Raw genomic sequence first — 18,260 nt, forward strand, 5'->3', positions numbered from 1 at the left:
TTGAACTATGGTGATGGAGAAGACTCTTGCGAGTACCTTGGACTACAAGGAGACCAAATAAGTCAATCTTAAAGGAAATCAGTCCTGAATGTTCATTGGAAGGACTGATGCTGAAGCTCCATTACTTTGATCACCTGATGTGAAGAGTTGACTCATCAGAAAAGACCCTGATGATGGGAAAGATTGAAGCCAGGAGGAGAAGGGGACAATAGAGGAAGGGATGGTTGGATGGCATCACTGACTCAATGGACATGAGTTTGAGCAAGCTCTGGGTGTTGGTGATGGACAGGGAAGACTGGCATGCTGCAGTCCGTGGGGTCGCCAGGAGTTGGACACGACTGAGCGACTGAACTGAACTGATATTATTTAAGATAAAACTTCATTCTGTGGTATCTCTGATTTCTTTCATCTTCCCTTATGAAAGATATCAAGATTATAGACTTTCTACTTGGCCTGTCAATGTAAATGACTGGAACTCTGATTGAAAATTAAATGGGTCTTCAAGAGACTCAGGTTCCAGGACCTGAATATTCTGTCTGAACACACTAATTACAGGTTCCTTAGCCATTTGGCCTAAGTCTGAAGCTGCCCTTGTTACATGAGAGAGGCAGACAGGGAGTCAACACTAAAAAGCTTCAGGGGCAGCATAGATGATTTAAAATGATAGGAGCTGGGGGAGGAACAATAAGGATTAGGTCAAATCTGAAAACACACTTTGATACATAACGGTGTCAAAATCTAGCTTTATATTTCTCTTTTGTTTTAAAACTGTGCCTATTCTGCTAATTTTCTCCAGTTTATGACTTCTGGAGATAAAATCTAAAAGTCCACTGAATTAATGTTCTTTGACTCTGTGACAATGGTTATTACAAGGTCAAGTGCTTTATTAGCATTTAGTAATAACTGGAAGTGATACTTACAAAAGACTCTTCAAAATCCCCACTATTCCCATGCTTTTCATACTTCAAAAGGTAAAAGCATATCTGCATGGTTTAGTTAGAATCTAACCATGAGTAAATGATCAAATTCAGATTATGAGACATCTGTAAGACAACCGGCCTGGTCTCCTTAAAAATGTCAATGTCATAAAAGACCAAAGTAAAGGTAGGAGACTAGTACAGATTAAAGGAGACAAGTCATGACAACCAAATGGGGGATTCTGGACTGGATCCTGGATAAAAAGGAGACAAGAGGAAAAAATTTGAATATATAATGTATATTAGATAATCATATGGCATTAATGTTACTGCAACTTACGGCTATCAAATGATTTTTCAAAAAAGAAGGTACATATATACTTTCTAAAGCAAATGTCACAAAATTTAATTTTGTTAATTGTTGAGTCTCAATGAAGGGAATGACTATTCATTTTACTATTCTTCTAATTTTTTATTGTTTTGAAAATTTTCAAAATTTTCAGGCCAAGAACAATTGTTATTAAAAATCCGAACTTGCAAATTTCTAGATTTTTGCAACAACTAATAAGTAGTTTTAAATGCCACTTAAATAAGACATTTGCAAAACAGAAAGCATTTTACAAAATTTTTAAAACAAAAAAGGACCATTTAAGCACCAAACAATTAAAACAAAGGAAGATCTTTATTATAACACAACCTTCAAACCAGGTTTTGAAACAGGAGGGTAGAGGGCACAACCTTGAGAATAATGACATAGCCTAGGATATACAGATGGAGAAGGAAATGGCAACCCACTCCAGTATTCTTGCCTGGAGAATCCCAGGGATGGCGGAGCCTGGTGGGCTGCCGTCTATGGGGTCGCACAGAGTCGGACATGACTGAAGCGACTTAGCAGCAACAGCAGGATATACAGAACATAACCTGGTTAGAATCAACTAGGTCTCCTGAGAAACCTATGTGCGGGTCGAGAAGCAACAGTTAGAACCAGACATGTAATGACTGGTTCCAAATTGGGAAATTAGCATGACAAGACCATATATTGTCACCCTGCGTATTTAACTTACATACACACAGAGTATACCATGTGAACTGCCAGGCTGGATGAATCACAAACTGAAATCAAGACTGCAGGGAGAAATATTAACAATCTCAGATATGCAGATGACACCACTCTAACGGCAGAAGGTGAAGAGGAACTAAAGAGTTTCTTGAGGGTGAAAGACAAGAGTGTAAAAGTTGGCTTGAAAGTCAACATTAAAAATACTAAGATTAGGCATCCAGTCCCATCATTTCATGGCAAATAGAAGGGGATAGAGTGGAAGCAATGACAGATTTTATTTTCTTGGGTTCCAAAGTCACTGCAGATAGTGACTGCAGCCATGAAATTAAAAGACACTTGCTTCCTGGAAAGAAAGCTATGACAAACCTAGACAGCATATTAAAGAGCAGAGACGTCACTTTGCCAACAAAGATCTGTATAGTCAAAGCTATGTTTTCCCAGTAGTCATATAAGGATGTGAGTTGGTCCATAAAGAAGGTTGAGCATCCAAGAATGGATGCTTTCTAGCTGTGATGCTAGAGAAGACTCTTGAGAGTCCCTTGGATGACAAGGAGATCAAATCAGTCAATCCTAAAGGAAATTAACTGTGAATATTCATTGGAAGGGTTGTGGCTGAAGCTCTAATACTTTGGCCACCTGATGCAAAAAGCCAACTCACTGGAAAAGACCCCGATTCTGGGAAAGAATGAAGGCAAAAGGAGAAGGGGGCAGCAGAGGATGAGATGGTTAGATAGTATCACTGACTCAATGGACATGAATCTGAGCCAACTCCAGGAGACAGCAAAGGACAGAGGAGCCTGGCAAGCTATAGTTCATGGGGTCGCAGAGTCGGACATGACTCAGTCTGTCCCTTACTGAATTCTTTCTGTGACACAACATTAAGAATCCAAGCTTCATTAAGTCCTGAGTCCAGGTGTGGGATCTCAATTAAAAGAGACAGGGGCTCAAGTCCCATCTGAGTTGTAACTGCACCAATTACAGAGTAGCTTTCATCCTAGCTCCTTCATCTCTTGCAAGGTAGCCAGAGCAACCATTTAAATGTAAATTGATCCTCTTCTCCACCCTCCCTGGCTCCTACTGCACTGAGCCACACATCTGACACATACCACATGGTCCTACACCTTTCTATTTCCTTTGTTATCTGCTATGGTTTTCTAGAAGATGTCTAACAAACTTTATTTTTGTTTCCTGTCCACCTCCCCTAGACTGGAAATGTAAATGCCATGAAGGAAATGGATTTTTAAAATCTGTTTTGTTCAGAGATGTCCTCCAAATAGTACAACCTACAATAACAAGCCCTCAACAAAATGCAGGTGAGATGGAAGAAGGAGCTCTTTGGAAAATAATGGTTTTTCTCTGGTCTCTTAAACCACAAAATCTAGAATTTAGAAAAAAATGACCCATATTCCCCAAAGACATGGTATGGAGAGGATAAAAAGGAGAACCATATACTACATTAGTATACAGAGTAAAACAAATTTGAGCAATACTAACCAAAAGCAACATGTGGACTTTGGGTTTTGACTAACGGGAAAAATTGAGTCAATTGTGACGTAAAACTCACATTTTAAACCAAGAGAAGAAAAAATTAAACATAAAAAAAATTTCTCTGCCCTCTGGCCTCCTCTCTCCCTACTGTGGATAGTTTATCTGCCTTATGCATCAACCAAACCTTTCCCATCAGTAGAAATTTCCCCTCATTCATAAATGGCAACATTCTCCTAACACAACACCTTAAATATAACATTCTTTCTTGATAAGGTGTCACATGGCTCTCAGATATGGATTGTGTAAGCTGTCAATAATATGTTATTTGATGTATAGCCCTCTGTCTCAAAAACACTGGCTATAACTGTGTCTTGACCTCTGAAGTGCAGTGATAGAACTGTGTATGGACCAAACGATTTTCAGAGTTTTCTGACATGCTCCTCCTGGTTAAAAACCTCAAGTTTAGCGCAAACAAAAATTTTCATTTTTTTCTTAGATCAATTAATTTTTCATCAACCCAATCATAGAAGTTTGAAAATAGAATAGGTACTAAGTGATACTCAAGACTTATACTCATCATAATAATGGTACTGAAGACTTCAAGTCCTTAAATCGTAGAGTCACAAACTAATGTATTAAATTTTAAAACAGAAGATATCTGTAATCTGTTTTAAAATCTACAGAATGAAACAAAAGCAGAAGTAATGATAAAAATAAATTTTAAAAGTAAATAGCTTATATGCATTTACCAATAATTTCCAAATTATCTAGGTTTAAATTACCCACTCCCACATTGCAAAGAATCTAGTCTCAAAACGTGGATGAATATATGTCAACAAATTGCATAACTATCCTTGTAAATCATTCATTTTATCAATCATCATGCACACAAGAATTTTTAAAAAAGCAAATAAAAACACCCCAAAACCTTTGAAAACTGCTCACACTAGGAAGCAAAGGAGGGTCACCCTATTTCTCATTTGCAGTTTCTGTGGTTTAGTGTAGTACTCTTTCCCAGGCAAGTTCTATTTATGAAGACCATTGAGATAGAGATACATGTGGCTAGAATGCTAATTAAATATAAAAACAGGCACTCAGTTTGTGGGCATATATCATTAAACAATTATGCTACGTTTAACACCTTATAAAAAAATAGACAACCCGCCTTTTGTTCAAATATTAAATGTTTATATCTGTCAGCTAAAAATTGTTTAAATTAACATCTCTTCTAAAATGCAAACACTTTCTTTCATCTCTATGCAAACTACTTTAATTGTCATTCATCCCTAGCAAATAGGAATGGGGCTTGACAGCCAGGCCTTGATCTAGTGGGAATTTTGTGTGGGTAACTGTAAGAGACAGTGACAAAAATAAATCTGCTTTCCTTCCAATTCTTCCTTAAGTTCTCCGTAGCTAGTATGCTGATGAAAAAAGCAGCACATGCTTCTTTAAATTATGAGCTAATTAGAAACAATTTACTAAACTTTTAACTAATTATTTCCAGTTGAGCATGATGTAGCAAAGCCTCTCTGGATCAGTTGAATGTCTCCCCTTTCTTTTTTCAGTCATCAGTCAGTTCAGTTCAGTCTCTCAGTCATGTCCAACTCTTTGTGACCCCATAGACTGCAGCATGCCAGGCTTCCCTGTCCTTCACCAACTCCAGGAGCTTGCTCAAACTCATGTCCATTGAGTCGGTGATGCCATCCAACCATCTCATCCTCTGTTGTCCCCTTCTCCTCCTGCCTTCAATCTTTGCCAGCATGAAGGTCTTTTCAAACGAGTCAGTTCTTCACATCAGGTGGCCAGTTACTGGAGTTGCAGCTTCAGCATCAGTCCTTCCGAAGAATATTCGGGACTGATTTCCTTTTGGATGGACTGGTTGAATCTCCTTGCAGTCCAAGGGACTCTCAAGAGTCTTCTCCAACACCACAGTTCAAAAGCATCAATTCTTTGGCACTCAGCTTTCTTTATAGTCCAGCTCTCACATCCATACATGACTACTGGAAAAACCATAGCTTTGACTAGATGGACCTTTGTCTGCAAACTCTGCTTTTTAATATGCTGTCTAGGTTGGTCACCGCTTTTCTCCCAAGGAGCAAGTGTCTTTTAACTTCATGGCTGCAGTCACCATCTGCAGTGATTCTGGAGTCCCCAGAAATAAAGTCTCTCACTGTTTCCACTGTTTCCCCATTTGCCATGAAGTGATGAAACTGGATGCCAGGATCTTAGTTTTCTGAACTTTGAGTTTTAAGCCAACTTAAATCCCTCTCTGTTGGGGTCCTTTAATGGACCGGAACTTGGTGGTACGGAGTTGATGATAAGAAAGTAAAAGAAAGAAGGAAGGAAAGAGACTGATATTCTCCGGTTTACACAGAGTGTCAATATAACTCTAAGGCAAAGAGTTAGCACCGTCTACATAGGCTCAGGGCGCCCTCTCGAGGAGGTCTTGAAAGCCCGGGCAAGTAAGTAGACACAGCGGACCCCTGTGCTTCATAGAAGCAGCCTGAATGAGAGAGAAAGAGAGAGAGAAATGAAGAAAGACATGGAGAACAATGTTCTGATGGAACAAGGGCGTTTATCCAACATATTGTGGGCATATATATACTGTCTTACAAGATAGATTTTTCTCAGTAGAGATAAGGATCAAAAATCTTACAAGTCATCCAGGAAACATGAGGCTAGAATCAATCTCAAAGAGAAGGGGTTGTAAATAGTTATTTTCCATATCAGAAGGGAAGAGAGTTGTAAATGGTTACTTTTCACAGTATGGAAAAGCTAACAAATGACATGCATAGATTCCTATTATTCCCAGGAACCGATTATGGCACCTCTCGCTCCTGCATTCAGGAGCTAATAAGGAACAAAGGATTTATGCAAGACAGAAAACAGCACAAAGGAAGCCTCCTGTTAAATGCTTCCTGACACCTCTCCATTTTGCCCCTTTATAAATCAGTATGGAACATCTTGAGATATTCTGAAGCACAGGATGAAAAGTATGTGATGTCTTTACACATTCACATCTCTCCCACAGATGATGATCCCGCCTTGACTACTCTTAACTCACAACTCCCTCCAAATCTTTCTTGACACTACACTCAAGAGTGATCATGCTAAAATATAAATCTCACCCCATTAGTCCTATGTGTGTGTGTGCTAGCTGCTCAATCGTGTCCAACTCTTTGCGACCCCACAGACTGTAACCTGCCAGGCTTCTCTGTCCATGGAATTCTCCATGCAAGAATACTGGAGTGGATTGCCATTTCCTTCTCCAGAAGAACTTCCCAACCCAGGGATCGAACCCTGGTCTCCTGTCTCACAGGCAGATTCTTTACCGTCTGAGCTACAGGGAAGTCCTATAGAAGACTTCAAAATATGAACTACAGATTCTTCCCATTCCTGTACACTAAACCTTTTAACCTCAAAGGTGATGCTGTGAAAGTGCTGCACTTGATATGCCAGCAAATTTGGAAAACTCAGCAGTGGCCACAGGACTGGAGGAGGTCAGTCTTCGTTCCAATCCCAAAGAAAGGCAATGCCAAAGAATGCTCAAACTACCGCACAATTGCACTCATCTCACATGCTAGTAAAGTAATGCTCAAAATTCTCCAAGCCAGGCTTCAGCAATACGTGAACCGTGAACTTCCAGATGTTCAAGCTGGTTTTAGAAAAGGCAGAGGAACCAGAGATCAAACTGCCAACATCCGCTGGATCATCGAAAAAGCAAGAGAGTACCAGAAAAACATCTATTTCTTCTTTATTGACTATGCCAAAGCCTTTGACTGTGTGGATCACAATAAACTGTGGAAAATTCTGAAAGAGATGGGAATACCAGACCATCTGACCTGTCTCTTGAGAAACCTGTATGCAGGTCAGGAAGCAACAGTCAGAACTGGACATGGAACAATAGACTGGTTCCAAATAGGAAAAGGAGTCCATCAAGGCTGTCTATTGTCACCCTGCTTATTTAACTTATATGCCGAGTACATCATGAGAAACACTGGGCTGGAAGAAACACAAGCTGGAATCAAGATTGCCGGGAGAAATATCAATAACCTCAGATATGCGGATGACACCACCCTTATGGCAGAAAGTGAAGAAGAACTGAAGAGCCTCTTGATGAAGGTGAAAGAGGAGAGTGAAAAAGTTGGTTTAAAGCTCAACGTTCAGAAAACTAAGATCATGGCATCTGGTCCCATCACTTCATGGGAAATAGATGGGGAAACAGTGGAAACAGTGTCAGACTTTATTTTTGGGGGCTCCAAAATCACTACTGATGGTGATTGCAGCCATGAAATTAAAAGACGCTTACTCCTTGGAAGGAAGGTTATGGCCAACCTAGATAGCATTTTTAAAAGCAGAGACATTACTTTGCCAACAAAAGTCCGTCTAGTCAAGGCTATGGTTTTTCCAGTGGTCATGTATGGATGTGAGAGTTGGACGGTGAAGAAAGCTGAGTGCCGAAGAATTGATGCTTTTGAACTGTGGTGTTGGAGAAGACTCTTGAGAGTCCGTTGGACTGCAAGGAGATCCAATCAATCCATCCTAAAAGAGATCAATCCTGGGTGTTCATTGGAAGGTCTGATGTTGAGGCTGAAACTCCAATACTTTGGGCACCTCATGCGAAGAGTTGACTCATTGGAAAAGACTCTAATGCTGGGTAGGATTGGGGGCGGGAGGAGAGGGGGACGACAAAGGATGAGATGGTTGGATGGCATCACCGACTCAATGGACATGGGTTTGGGTGGACTCCGGGAGTTGGTGATGGACAGAGAGGCCTGGCGTGCTGCAATTCATGGGGTCGCAAAGAGTCGGACACGACTGAGCGACTGAACTGAACTGAAACCTTTTAACAGTATGACTGTGCTGCCAATTCCATTAGGTTAATTTCTCCACTTCCTGAGATATGGAGGGGCTTAGCAACTTGATCTAACCAACATATGTCAGATAAAGTAACAACACAGACCTCTGATGAAGGCCTCCAGAGGCCTTCAAGACTGCAGAGAAACGCCATCTAGGCATACAAGGATGAGAGCATATGAGACTCTCCCTATGAGGCCATCTAGATCAACCAAGGTCTGATACAGGGGCAAGGCCAGCTGAGACCATCCAATTCCAATCAAGCCAGCAGATGACTGAAGAAGTATGAGTAACTCCCTCCGCCTCTCCAAAAAAGAAAAATGCAGTGAAGAACCCCACACTGAGATTAGCCGAAACTGTCAATCCAAAGAATACTTGTTTTAAGTCACTAAATTTTAGGGTCGTTCCTTATAAAAAGCAAATACTAATGGGAACTGATAAAACCACTACCCCCTTGCCCTCATGATTAAACTCAAGACTGTTCTGAGTCTCCTCTGTAGCTCCCCAATCTCACCCTTAGTCCAAACATAACTCAATGAAAAATGTGTGAGATTAAAGAATAACCTCCATCACAAACATCCTTCTATTTTAAAAAGTAGATGGAATAATCATTATATTTATTATAGACATTTGCGGTTACAAAGAGAAACAAGAATTTCTGAGATACCATTTTTTGAACACTAAGCTACAAAAAATTAGTTCACAGTAACAGTGGTGGTGGGAGCAGGGGAATGAGGGTGACATCTGGACTTAAAATATAAGCATGTGAAACAGGCTACAACATGAATGAACCTTGAGGATACTATGTTAAGTGAAATAAACCAGTCACACACACAAGAAAACAAATACCTTATGGTTCTACTTATACGAGGTATCTAGAGTAGCTGAACATAGAAACCAAAAGTAGAATGATGGATGCCAGATGGAGTAGGGGGAAAGAGGAAATCGTTATTTACTGGGTATAGTTTACTTTGAAAGATGAAAATGTTCTCTTAACAGTGCAAATATACTTAATACTACTGAACTGTACACTTCAAACTTAACATCTTAGTTGTTTTATATTATGTATATTTTACCACAATTAAAGAAAATTTATATGTACGCATATATATGTACATATATACACGCCTGCAATGCAGGAGACCCGGGTTCGATCCCTGGGTCAGGAAGATCCCCTGGAGAAGGAAATGGCAACCCACTCCAGTACTCTTGCCTGGAAAATTCCATGGACAGAGGAGCCTGGTAGGTTATAATCCGTGGGGTTGCAAAGAGTCGGACATGACTAAGCGAGTTCACTTACACACATATATATATAGGTAGACTTAATATGTATGTGTGTGTGTGTGTGTGTGTGTGTGTATATATGTATGTATATATATATATATATATGCATGTGTATATTCAAAATCATGTAAGAGACCCCCAAAGAGCATTCTTTTAGAGATACCAAGGGAACATTTCTGTACTCCAAGGCAAAATTTGCCTGTTATGCCAGGTGTTTCCTGACATCCTACTTTTGCATTCTAGTCCCCTATAATGAAAAGGACATCTTTTTTGGGTGTTAGTTCTAAAAGGTCTTGTAGGTCTTCATAGAACCGTTCAAGTTCAGCTTCTTCAGCATTACTGGTCGGGGCATAGACTTGGATTGCTGTGATATTGAATGGTTTGCCTTGGAAATGAACAGAGATCATTCTATCGTTTTTGAGATTGCGCCCAAGTACTGAATTTCGGACTCTTCTGTTGACCATGATGGCTACTCCATTTCTTCTAAGGGATTCCTGCCCACACTAGTAGATATAATGGTCATCTAAGTTAAATTCACCCATTCCAGTCCATCTTAGTTCACTGATTCCTAGAATGTGGACATTCACTCTTGCCATCTCCTGTTTGACCACTTCCAATTTGCCTTGATTTATGGACCTAACATTCCAGGTTCCTATGCAAAATTGTTCTTTACAGCATCGACTTTGCTTCTATCACCAGTCACATCCACAGCTGGGTATTTTTTTGCTTTGGCTCCATCCCATCATTCTTTCTGGAGTTATTTCTCCACTGATCTCCAGTAGCATATTGGGCACCTACCGACCTGGGGAGTTCATCTTTCAGCATCCTATCTTTTTGCCTTTTCATACTGTTCAAGAAAATTAGAGATATCAAGGGAACATTTCATGCAAAGATGGGCTTGATAAAGGACAGAAATGGTATGGACCTAACAGAAGCAGAAGATATTAAGAAGAGGTGGCAAGAATACACAGAAGAACTATACAAAAAAGATCTTCATGACCCAGATAATCACGATGGTGTGATCACTCACCTAGAGCCAGACATCCTGGAATGTGAAGTCAAGTGGGCCTTAGAAAGCATCACTACGAACAAAGCTACTGGAAGTGATGGAATTCCAGTTGAGCTATTTCAAATCCTCAAAGATGATGCTGTGAAAGTGCTGCACTCGATATGTCAGCAAATCTGGAAAACTCAGCAACGGCCACAGGACTGGAAAAGGTCAGTCTTCATTCCAATCCCAAAGAATGCTCAAACTACTGCACAAGTGCACTCATCTCATATGCTAGTAACGTAACGCTCAACATTCTCCAAGCCAGGCTTCAGCAATACGTGAACTGTGAACTTCCAGATGTTCAAGCTGGTTTTAGAAAAGGCAGAGGAACCAGAGATCAAATTGCCAACATTTGCTGGATCATCAAAAAAGCAAGAGAGTTTCAGAAAAACATCTATTTCTGCTTTATTGACTATGCAAAAGCCTTTGACTATGTGGATCACAATAAACTGTGGAAAATTCTTAAAGAAATGGGAATACCAGACCACCCGACTCGCTTCTTGAGAAACCTGTATGCAGGTCAGGAAGCAACAGTTAGAACTGGACATGGAACAACAGACTGGTTCCAAATAGGAAAAGGAGTATGTCAAGGCTGTATACTGTCATCCTGCTTATTCAACTTATATGCAGAATACATCATGAGAAACGCTGGGCTGGAAGAAACACAAGCTGGAATCAAGATTGCCAGGAGAAATATCAATAACCTCAGATATGCAGATGACACCACCCTTATGGCAGAAAGCGAAGAACTAAAGAGCCTCTTGATGAAAGTGAAAGAGGAGAGTGAAAAAGTTGGCTTAAAGCTCAACATTCAGAAAACTAAGATCATGGCATCTGGTCCCATCACCTCATGGGAAATAGATGGGGAAACAGTGCAAACAGTGTCAGATTTTATTTTCTTGGGCTCTGAAATCACTACTGATGGTGATTGCAGCCATGAAATTAAAAGACGCTTAGTCCTTAGAAGGAAGGTCATGACCAACCTAGATTGCATATGAAATGCAGAGACATTACTCTGCCAACAAAGGTCCGTCTAGTCAAGGTTATGGTTTTTCCAGTAGTCATGTATGGATGTGAGAGTTGGATGGTGAAGAAAGCTGAGCGCCGAAGAATTGATGCTTTTGAACTCTGGTGTTGGAGAAAACTCTTGAAGAGTCCCCTGGACTGCAAGAAGATCCAACCAGTCCATCCTAAAGGAGATCAGTTCTGGGTGTTCATTGGAAGGACTGATACTGAAGCTGAAACTTCAATACTTTGGCCACCTCATGCGAAGGGTTGACTCATTGGAAAAGACCCTAATGCTGGGAAGGATAGGGGGCAGGAGGAGAAGGGGATGACAGAGGCTGAGATGGCTGGATGGCATCACCGACTCGATGGACATGGGTTTGGGTAGACTCCGGGAGTTGGTGATGGACTGGGAGGACTGGCGTGCTGCCATTCATGGGGTCACAAAGAGTTGGACACGACTGAGCAACTGAACTGAACTGAACTGAACTGAACTGAAAGAAGATCTGCAAAAGCTGCTGAAACTGAAGGTAAGGAAGCCTGTGTTATTAAAGATGATGAGAGGCCCATATGGATTAAGACCTATCTCTTTGAAACATAAACCCCAAATAGAGACATCCAAGAGCAGCCAAAGGTCTAGACTTGTCTTAGAGTTTCCTTTCACACACAGGGTGCTCCAGGGTGCTTACTACAGGAGTTATTTTTTAACTTCGTGATGATTTTCCTAGCATATTCAAAGTTAGCTTGTAGTAAATGAAAGGCATGGTCCATAGCATTCTGTTTTAAAGACTGTATACTACCCATTATAGGAAAAGAGTAAGCACTCATTTTTTTCTTTTAATGTGAGCAATTAACATTGTATTGCTTAAGAAGGAAAACAACTTCAACTCTCAGCTCTCTTAATTAAGCCTACTGTGATTCTCTCCTCAGGAGACATGCCTAGAGGTTTGACATCATTCTGGCTATACAGGAGTTTGTAAAAAAGTGAAAATGTTAGTCACCCAGTCGTCTTTGACTCTTTGTGACCCATGGGCTGCAGCCCGCCAGGCTCCTCTATCCATGGAACCCTCTAGCCAAGAATACTGCACTGGGTAGCAATTCCCTTCTGCAGGGGATGTTCCCGACCCAGGGATCAAACCTTGGTCTCCTGTACTGCAGGCAGATTCTTTACCTTCTGACCACAGGAGTTTGTAACTAGTCATCAAAACAATACACAATGCAAAACAAGTAACTTCCTGGACTTCATTCAAAGCCAGACACAGCAATCAACCAATGAATCACTGCACATATAATCCTAAAAGTTACCTAATGAGCTTAACACAAAAAGCGAAAATATCAAATACATGAAAGGCGTTATTAAGGGAATTATATACTTGGACTTAGCACTTCTCTTCTATCTTAATGTTTTATATAACAGTAGAGACTAATAAGAGAGTTAAACAGTAGAGACTAATAAGAGAGTTAATTTTTAGGTAGGTTGATAGAGTGTCCAGGGCCCTTGAGGAAGAGGAGGAGGCAACCCTTTTTTTAACATTCTTTCCTCTCAGGCCTCTGAGCTGCTGCGGCAACAATCTATTTTGCCTAAGACTAACTCTAACACCGGAGCTAATGATTACACAACAAAAGAAAGTGAAGTCACTCAGTCATGTCCCACTCTTTGTGATCCCATGGACTGTAGCCCACCAGGCTCCTCCATCCGTGGGATTCTCTCCAGGCAAGAGTACTGCAGTGGGTTGCCATTTCCTTCTCCAGGGGATCTTCCCCACCCAGGGATCGAACCCAGGTCTCCCACATTGTAGGCAGATGCTTTACTGTCTGAACCACCAGGGAAGTCGCAACAAAACAATGTATTTACTCAGAAACCTGTTTTTCTTCAAAAACCTATGCCCTTGATTATATGGATACAATATATCTCAACCAGAGACATCTTGTTCAGAGACCTGTTCTCCTTGGTTAATCTTGTTAATCTTGTTATCTCAAGATGTATGTTGAGGGAGAGGAGCCTGGTAAAACTTTCACAGCCTTGAGGCATATATAATACTCCCCTATAGCAGCCAGGGTGGGTACTCTCCTACCTCCTTCCAGTGCCTTTCCCTGAAAGCTCCTCTCTATTCTTTCACTTTAATAAAATCTCTGCCACACAAAGCTCTGAATGACCGAGGCTGCATCTTTGGTCCCAGAGTGAATTCTTCTCCTTCGGAGACCACAAATCCAACACCATTCACCGTAAGCTATCACTAATGAGTTAATTATCTTTCCGCATTCCTTTTTATGGAATTGACATACATAAAAACATTACAACTGTTTCATGAACATACAAAAGTCATAAAACCTTAAAGTAAGGGAATATATTAATTAATATATGTTCTACTCTCCATAGGCAATCACAATGCTAGAAATGCGTCAATATTTTTACACATGTACATTATAGGTAAAAACATTCTTTTACATAAACGGTAGCAGAATATGCATCTTCTTTCTTTTTTATGGATACCTTAACCTATTTTTCCATGTCACTGTATACAAATTCTTGTTCTCTGTAATCGATACACTGTATCCCACTGTATGAAAATACCATTATTTTAACCATTCCATATTGATGGATATCAATGGAGTTTTGACTTTTTTAATGTTGTTGAAATAATAATTTTTATTTTAAAACATTTTAAAGATAAATCTAAACCTACAGAAACCAGTAGAGTCTTTGTATATCCCTTACGAGCTTCCCCAAATGTTAACATATTAAATAGTGAAAGTGAAGTCGCTCAGTCGTGTCCGACTCTTCGCGACCCCACGGACTGCAGCCCACCAGGCTCCTCCGTCCATGGGATTCTCCAGGCAAGAGTACTGGAGTGGGGTGCCATAGTATGTTAAATAACTATGGTATAATTATTCAAACCTGGAAGCTAACATCATTACACTACTTTAACTAATTCACGAATCTTATTTGAATTCACTTTTTTCCCACTAATTTATTTTTCCTAGTTTAGGATCCAATCAAGGATTTCACATAGCATTTAGTTCTCAAGTTTCCTTAGACTTTTCCAACCTGAGATGATTCCTAAGATTTTTATTTTATATTTTCATGATCTTGACACTTTTAAGAAGTATTGGTATATACTTTACCAGTTATTTTGTAGAATGTCCTTCAATTTGAATTTGTCTAATGTTCTCTCATAATTAGTTTAGTGATATTCACTAAAAATGTTTATTGAGATATAATTCATATCTCATAAAATTCACCTTTCCATATATTCACAAAGTTTTAAAATCATCACCCAAAAAGAAATCCCATACCCATGAGCAGTCACTCCCCATTTTCTCCTCACTTCATCCACTGGTAACAATCTAACTTCTAAATCTGTCTCTACACATTTGCCTATTCTAGAATCATATATAAACAGAATTCACAAATGGAATCATACAACATGTGGCTTATTGTGTCTTGCTGCTCCCATTCAGCATAATATTTTCAAATTTCACCAATGTTCATTATTCAATTCTATGGCCAAATGATATTCCATTGTGTGAATATACTGCATTCTGTTTATTCCTGTATCAGTTTAATAGACATTTGAGTTCTTTCTACCTTTGGCTATTACAAATAATGCTAGTATAAACACTGATGTACAAATTTTTGTAGAACATAATTCTCTTGGCTATGCATTAAGGAGTAGAACTGCTGGGACAATTAATATTCTTTTATAGATACAAATGTACAGTATTCTAGGATAAATTCCTAAAAGTGGAATTGTAGGGCCAAAGGTTAAACACACTTTAAATTATAACCAATAAGAAACAATTATAATAAAAAAGCAATACAAACTGTGAGTGGGAAAAAAAAAAAAACACTTCAGATTACATCAGCTAATCAACAAATGTCTCTAACACACACAATGCTTCTTTAAAAAAAAAAAAAAATCAAAGAAAAGACCAAAATCCCAACAGTAAGATGAGCAAAAGACAAACTGTTCATAGAATAAGGTATTATATCAAATAGCCCTTCAACAACTTCATTCATAATAAGAAAACTGCAAATTGAGCTTTATTCAGATAATTTCTCACTGTCAGATCAGGCAAATCTTCCAAAGTTTGACAATATTCCCTCATACTGCTAATGGCATGAAAAATCGTACAATCATCTAGCAAAATTACTTACGTATTTATCCTTCAAAGCAACAATTCCACTTTAGAGATTTGTCCCAAAGACAAAACAAGAATAATACGAGGTATCATATAGACAAGGCTCTGGAACACTTCAATAGGGCTTTCCCCTCAAGGGACTCAGTTCATTCAGTAAAGTACTACCAGAATAGACCATAGTAAATCCATACACTAGAGTATTATACAGTGATTAAAAAAGGCTGCCTACACATTGCTTCAGAGCAATGATCAGAATATGCTGTTAAGTAAAAAATGCAAGGCACGTACAGTACTTTTTAATCTAAGAGATCAAATACTATCAATACCTATATACATACATACATTTGCTTATAATAAAAAACAAAACACAGGCGGAAGGAAGCATCCAAAGCAGTATCCAAAGAAAACCAGTTACATACATGAGGGAGAGAAATGGGGGTGACAGATGAAAGTAAGATTTCATATCTTGTTGTATATATTTGCTGTTGGAAGAAAGGATTATAGATGCTTTGAAAGTGAAAGTGCAAGTCACTCAGTCACGTCCTGCTCTTTGCGATCCCATGGAGCCCGCTAGGCTCTTCCGTTCCTGGAATTCTCCAGGCAAGAATACTGGAGTAGGTAGCCATTCCCTTCTCCAGGGGATCTTCTTGATCCAGGAATTGAACCTGGGTCTCCTGCACTGCAGGCAGATTCTTTGCCATCTGAACATAACACAAAATTAAATCCAAATGAAATAAATCGACCTGTGTATCAAGGTGTTGTTTAGTTGCTTTAAAATACAGAATTTGAATGTACATCCTAAGGATCAAAAAAATTTAAAAAAAAAACCAAAACTAAGCTGTCTTAAGGTAATCATGTTGGTACTGCTAAGTCACTTCAGCCGTGTCTGACTCTGTGCAACCCCATAGACGGCAGCCCACCAGGCTCCTCCATCCCTGGGATTCTCCAGGCAAGAACACGGGAGTGGGTTGCCATTTCCTTCTCCAATGCATGAAAGTGAAAAGTGAAAGTGAAGTTGCTCAGTCGTGTCCGACTCTTAGCGACCCAATGGACTGTAGCCTACCAGGCTCCTCCATCCATTGGATTTTCCAGGCAAGAGTACTGGAGTGGGATGTTGGTACCAGTAACACTTTTATTTTCTGAAACTTCAAATGCATCTAGTAGCACACAGTAAATAAGTTACTATGCTATTATCTCTAGGAACCAAGATTTTCATTGTAAGAGAAAAAGATACAAATGTAAAATAAAAGAAGTAAAAACTTGAAATCTTAAATTTGGCTTAAAAATATCAATATAGATTGTGGTATAATTACCTTAAAGGAAAATAGAATTTCTAATTCTATTCACTGGAAAGGTCTACAAAAAATGAGCAACCTAACAGGAGTGAACACCTCTTAGAGTACAGTTTGTGGTCTTGAAGTATCATTTCCCACTAAAAGAAAATTGAAATTTTTGGACATTAAGTTGATTAAAGGTTTTCAGTCAAAAAATGTACACGATCTTGGAACATATTTTGCCAAAAGCAAAGATGCTATAGACAACTATGGTCATATCAAAAGGATTCAGGAACCAATCTAAAAGGACCCCCAGTGGGGAAAGAAGAGCAATATCTGTATGAATTGAAATGTAAGATCTTTGGTTGATGTTGGAAAACTAAGCTATTATTCTGAAAACTGGTAAATGTGGGAAAAAATGAGAGAGAAGCATGTATTCCCCTTTTCTACATCTCAGGATAACCAAATACTGATAAGCTAAAGTTCTTTTTAAGAATTTTGACAATGAATGAAAAAGAAATGATTAACTTATTATCATCACACTTTGTAAGCTCGATGAAATACTAAATCCAGGCAATAACTATTAATGGCCTTAAAGTCATTACGTCCCTTCATTAATCACAGCCTTGTCATGGCAATGAGGCTCATGTCATGCAAGGCCACACAATATGGACGGGTCATAGTGGCGAGTTCTGACAAAACGTGGTTCACTGGAGGAGGGAATGGCAAACCATTCCAGCATTTTTGCCATGAGAACCTCATGAACAATATAAGGCAAAAAGATATGACACAGGATGATGAGCCCGCCAGGTCAGATTGTGTCCAATATACTACTGGGAAAGAGTGGAAGACAATTACAAATAGCTCCAAAAAGAATGAAGCGGCTGGGCCAAAGCAGAAATAATGCTCAGCTGCGATGGTGGCTGGTGGTGAAAGTAAACTGATGCTGTAAAGAACAATACTGCATGGTGTGGGGAAAGAGCAAATTAGCCAAGATGGTGTGGTCAGGCTCTCTCGCCCCAGGCTCTCTCACATGTTTATCACCCCATGTTCTGTAAACAATGACTCTGCACAATTATGAACATCTGAGATCACTTACAGCACTGCACATGTGCATCACGAGGTACTTGCTTGGTCACGGGCTACTCTGCGTGGGACATCAGTACAAACTTCACTTGGAA

The 18,260-nt window shown here is 39.5% G+C and overlaps 1 pseudogene across 1 annotated transcript in view; it reads right to left on the reverse strand.

The window, feature by feature from the left end:
- The window catches only part of LOC145506019 (solute carrier family 71 member 2-like), a 127,777-nt pseudogene that overhangs the window by 80,734 nt on the left and 28,783 nt on the right, over nt 1-18,260 (reverse strand). The window lies entirely within an intron of this gene.

Source organism: Giraffa tippelskirchi, chromosome 1 (assembly GCF_054371585.1).
Source record: "Giraffa tippelskirchi isolate mGirTip1 chromosome 1, T2T-mGirTip1v1.2.pri, whole genome shotgun sequence".
Taxonomy (NCBI): domain Eukaryota; kingdom Metazoa; phylum Chordata; class Mammalia; order Artiodactyla; family Giraffidae; genus Giraffa; species Giraffa tippelskirchi.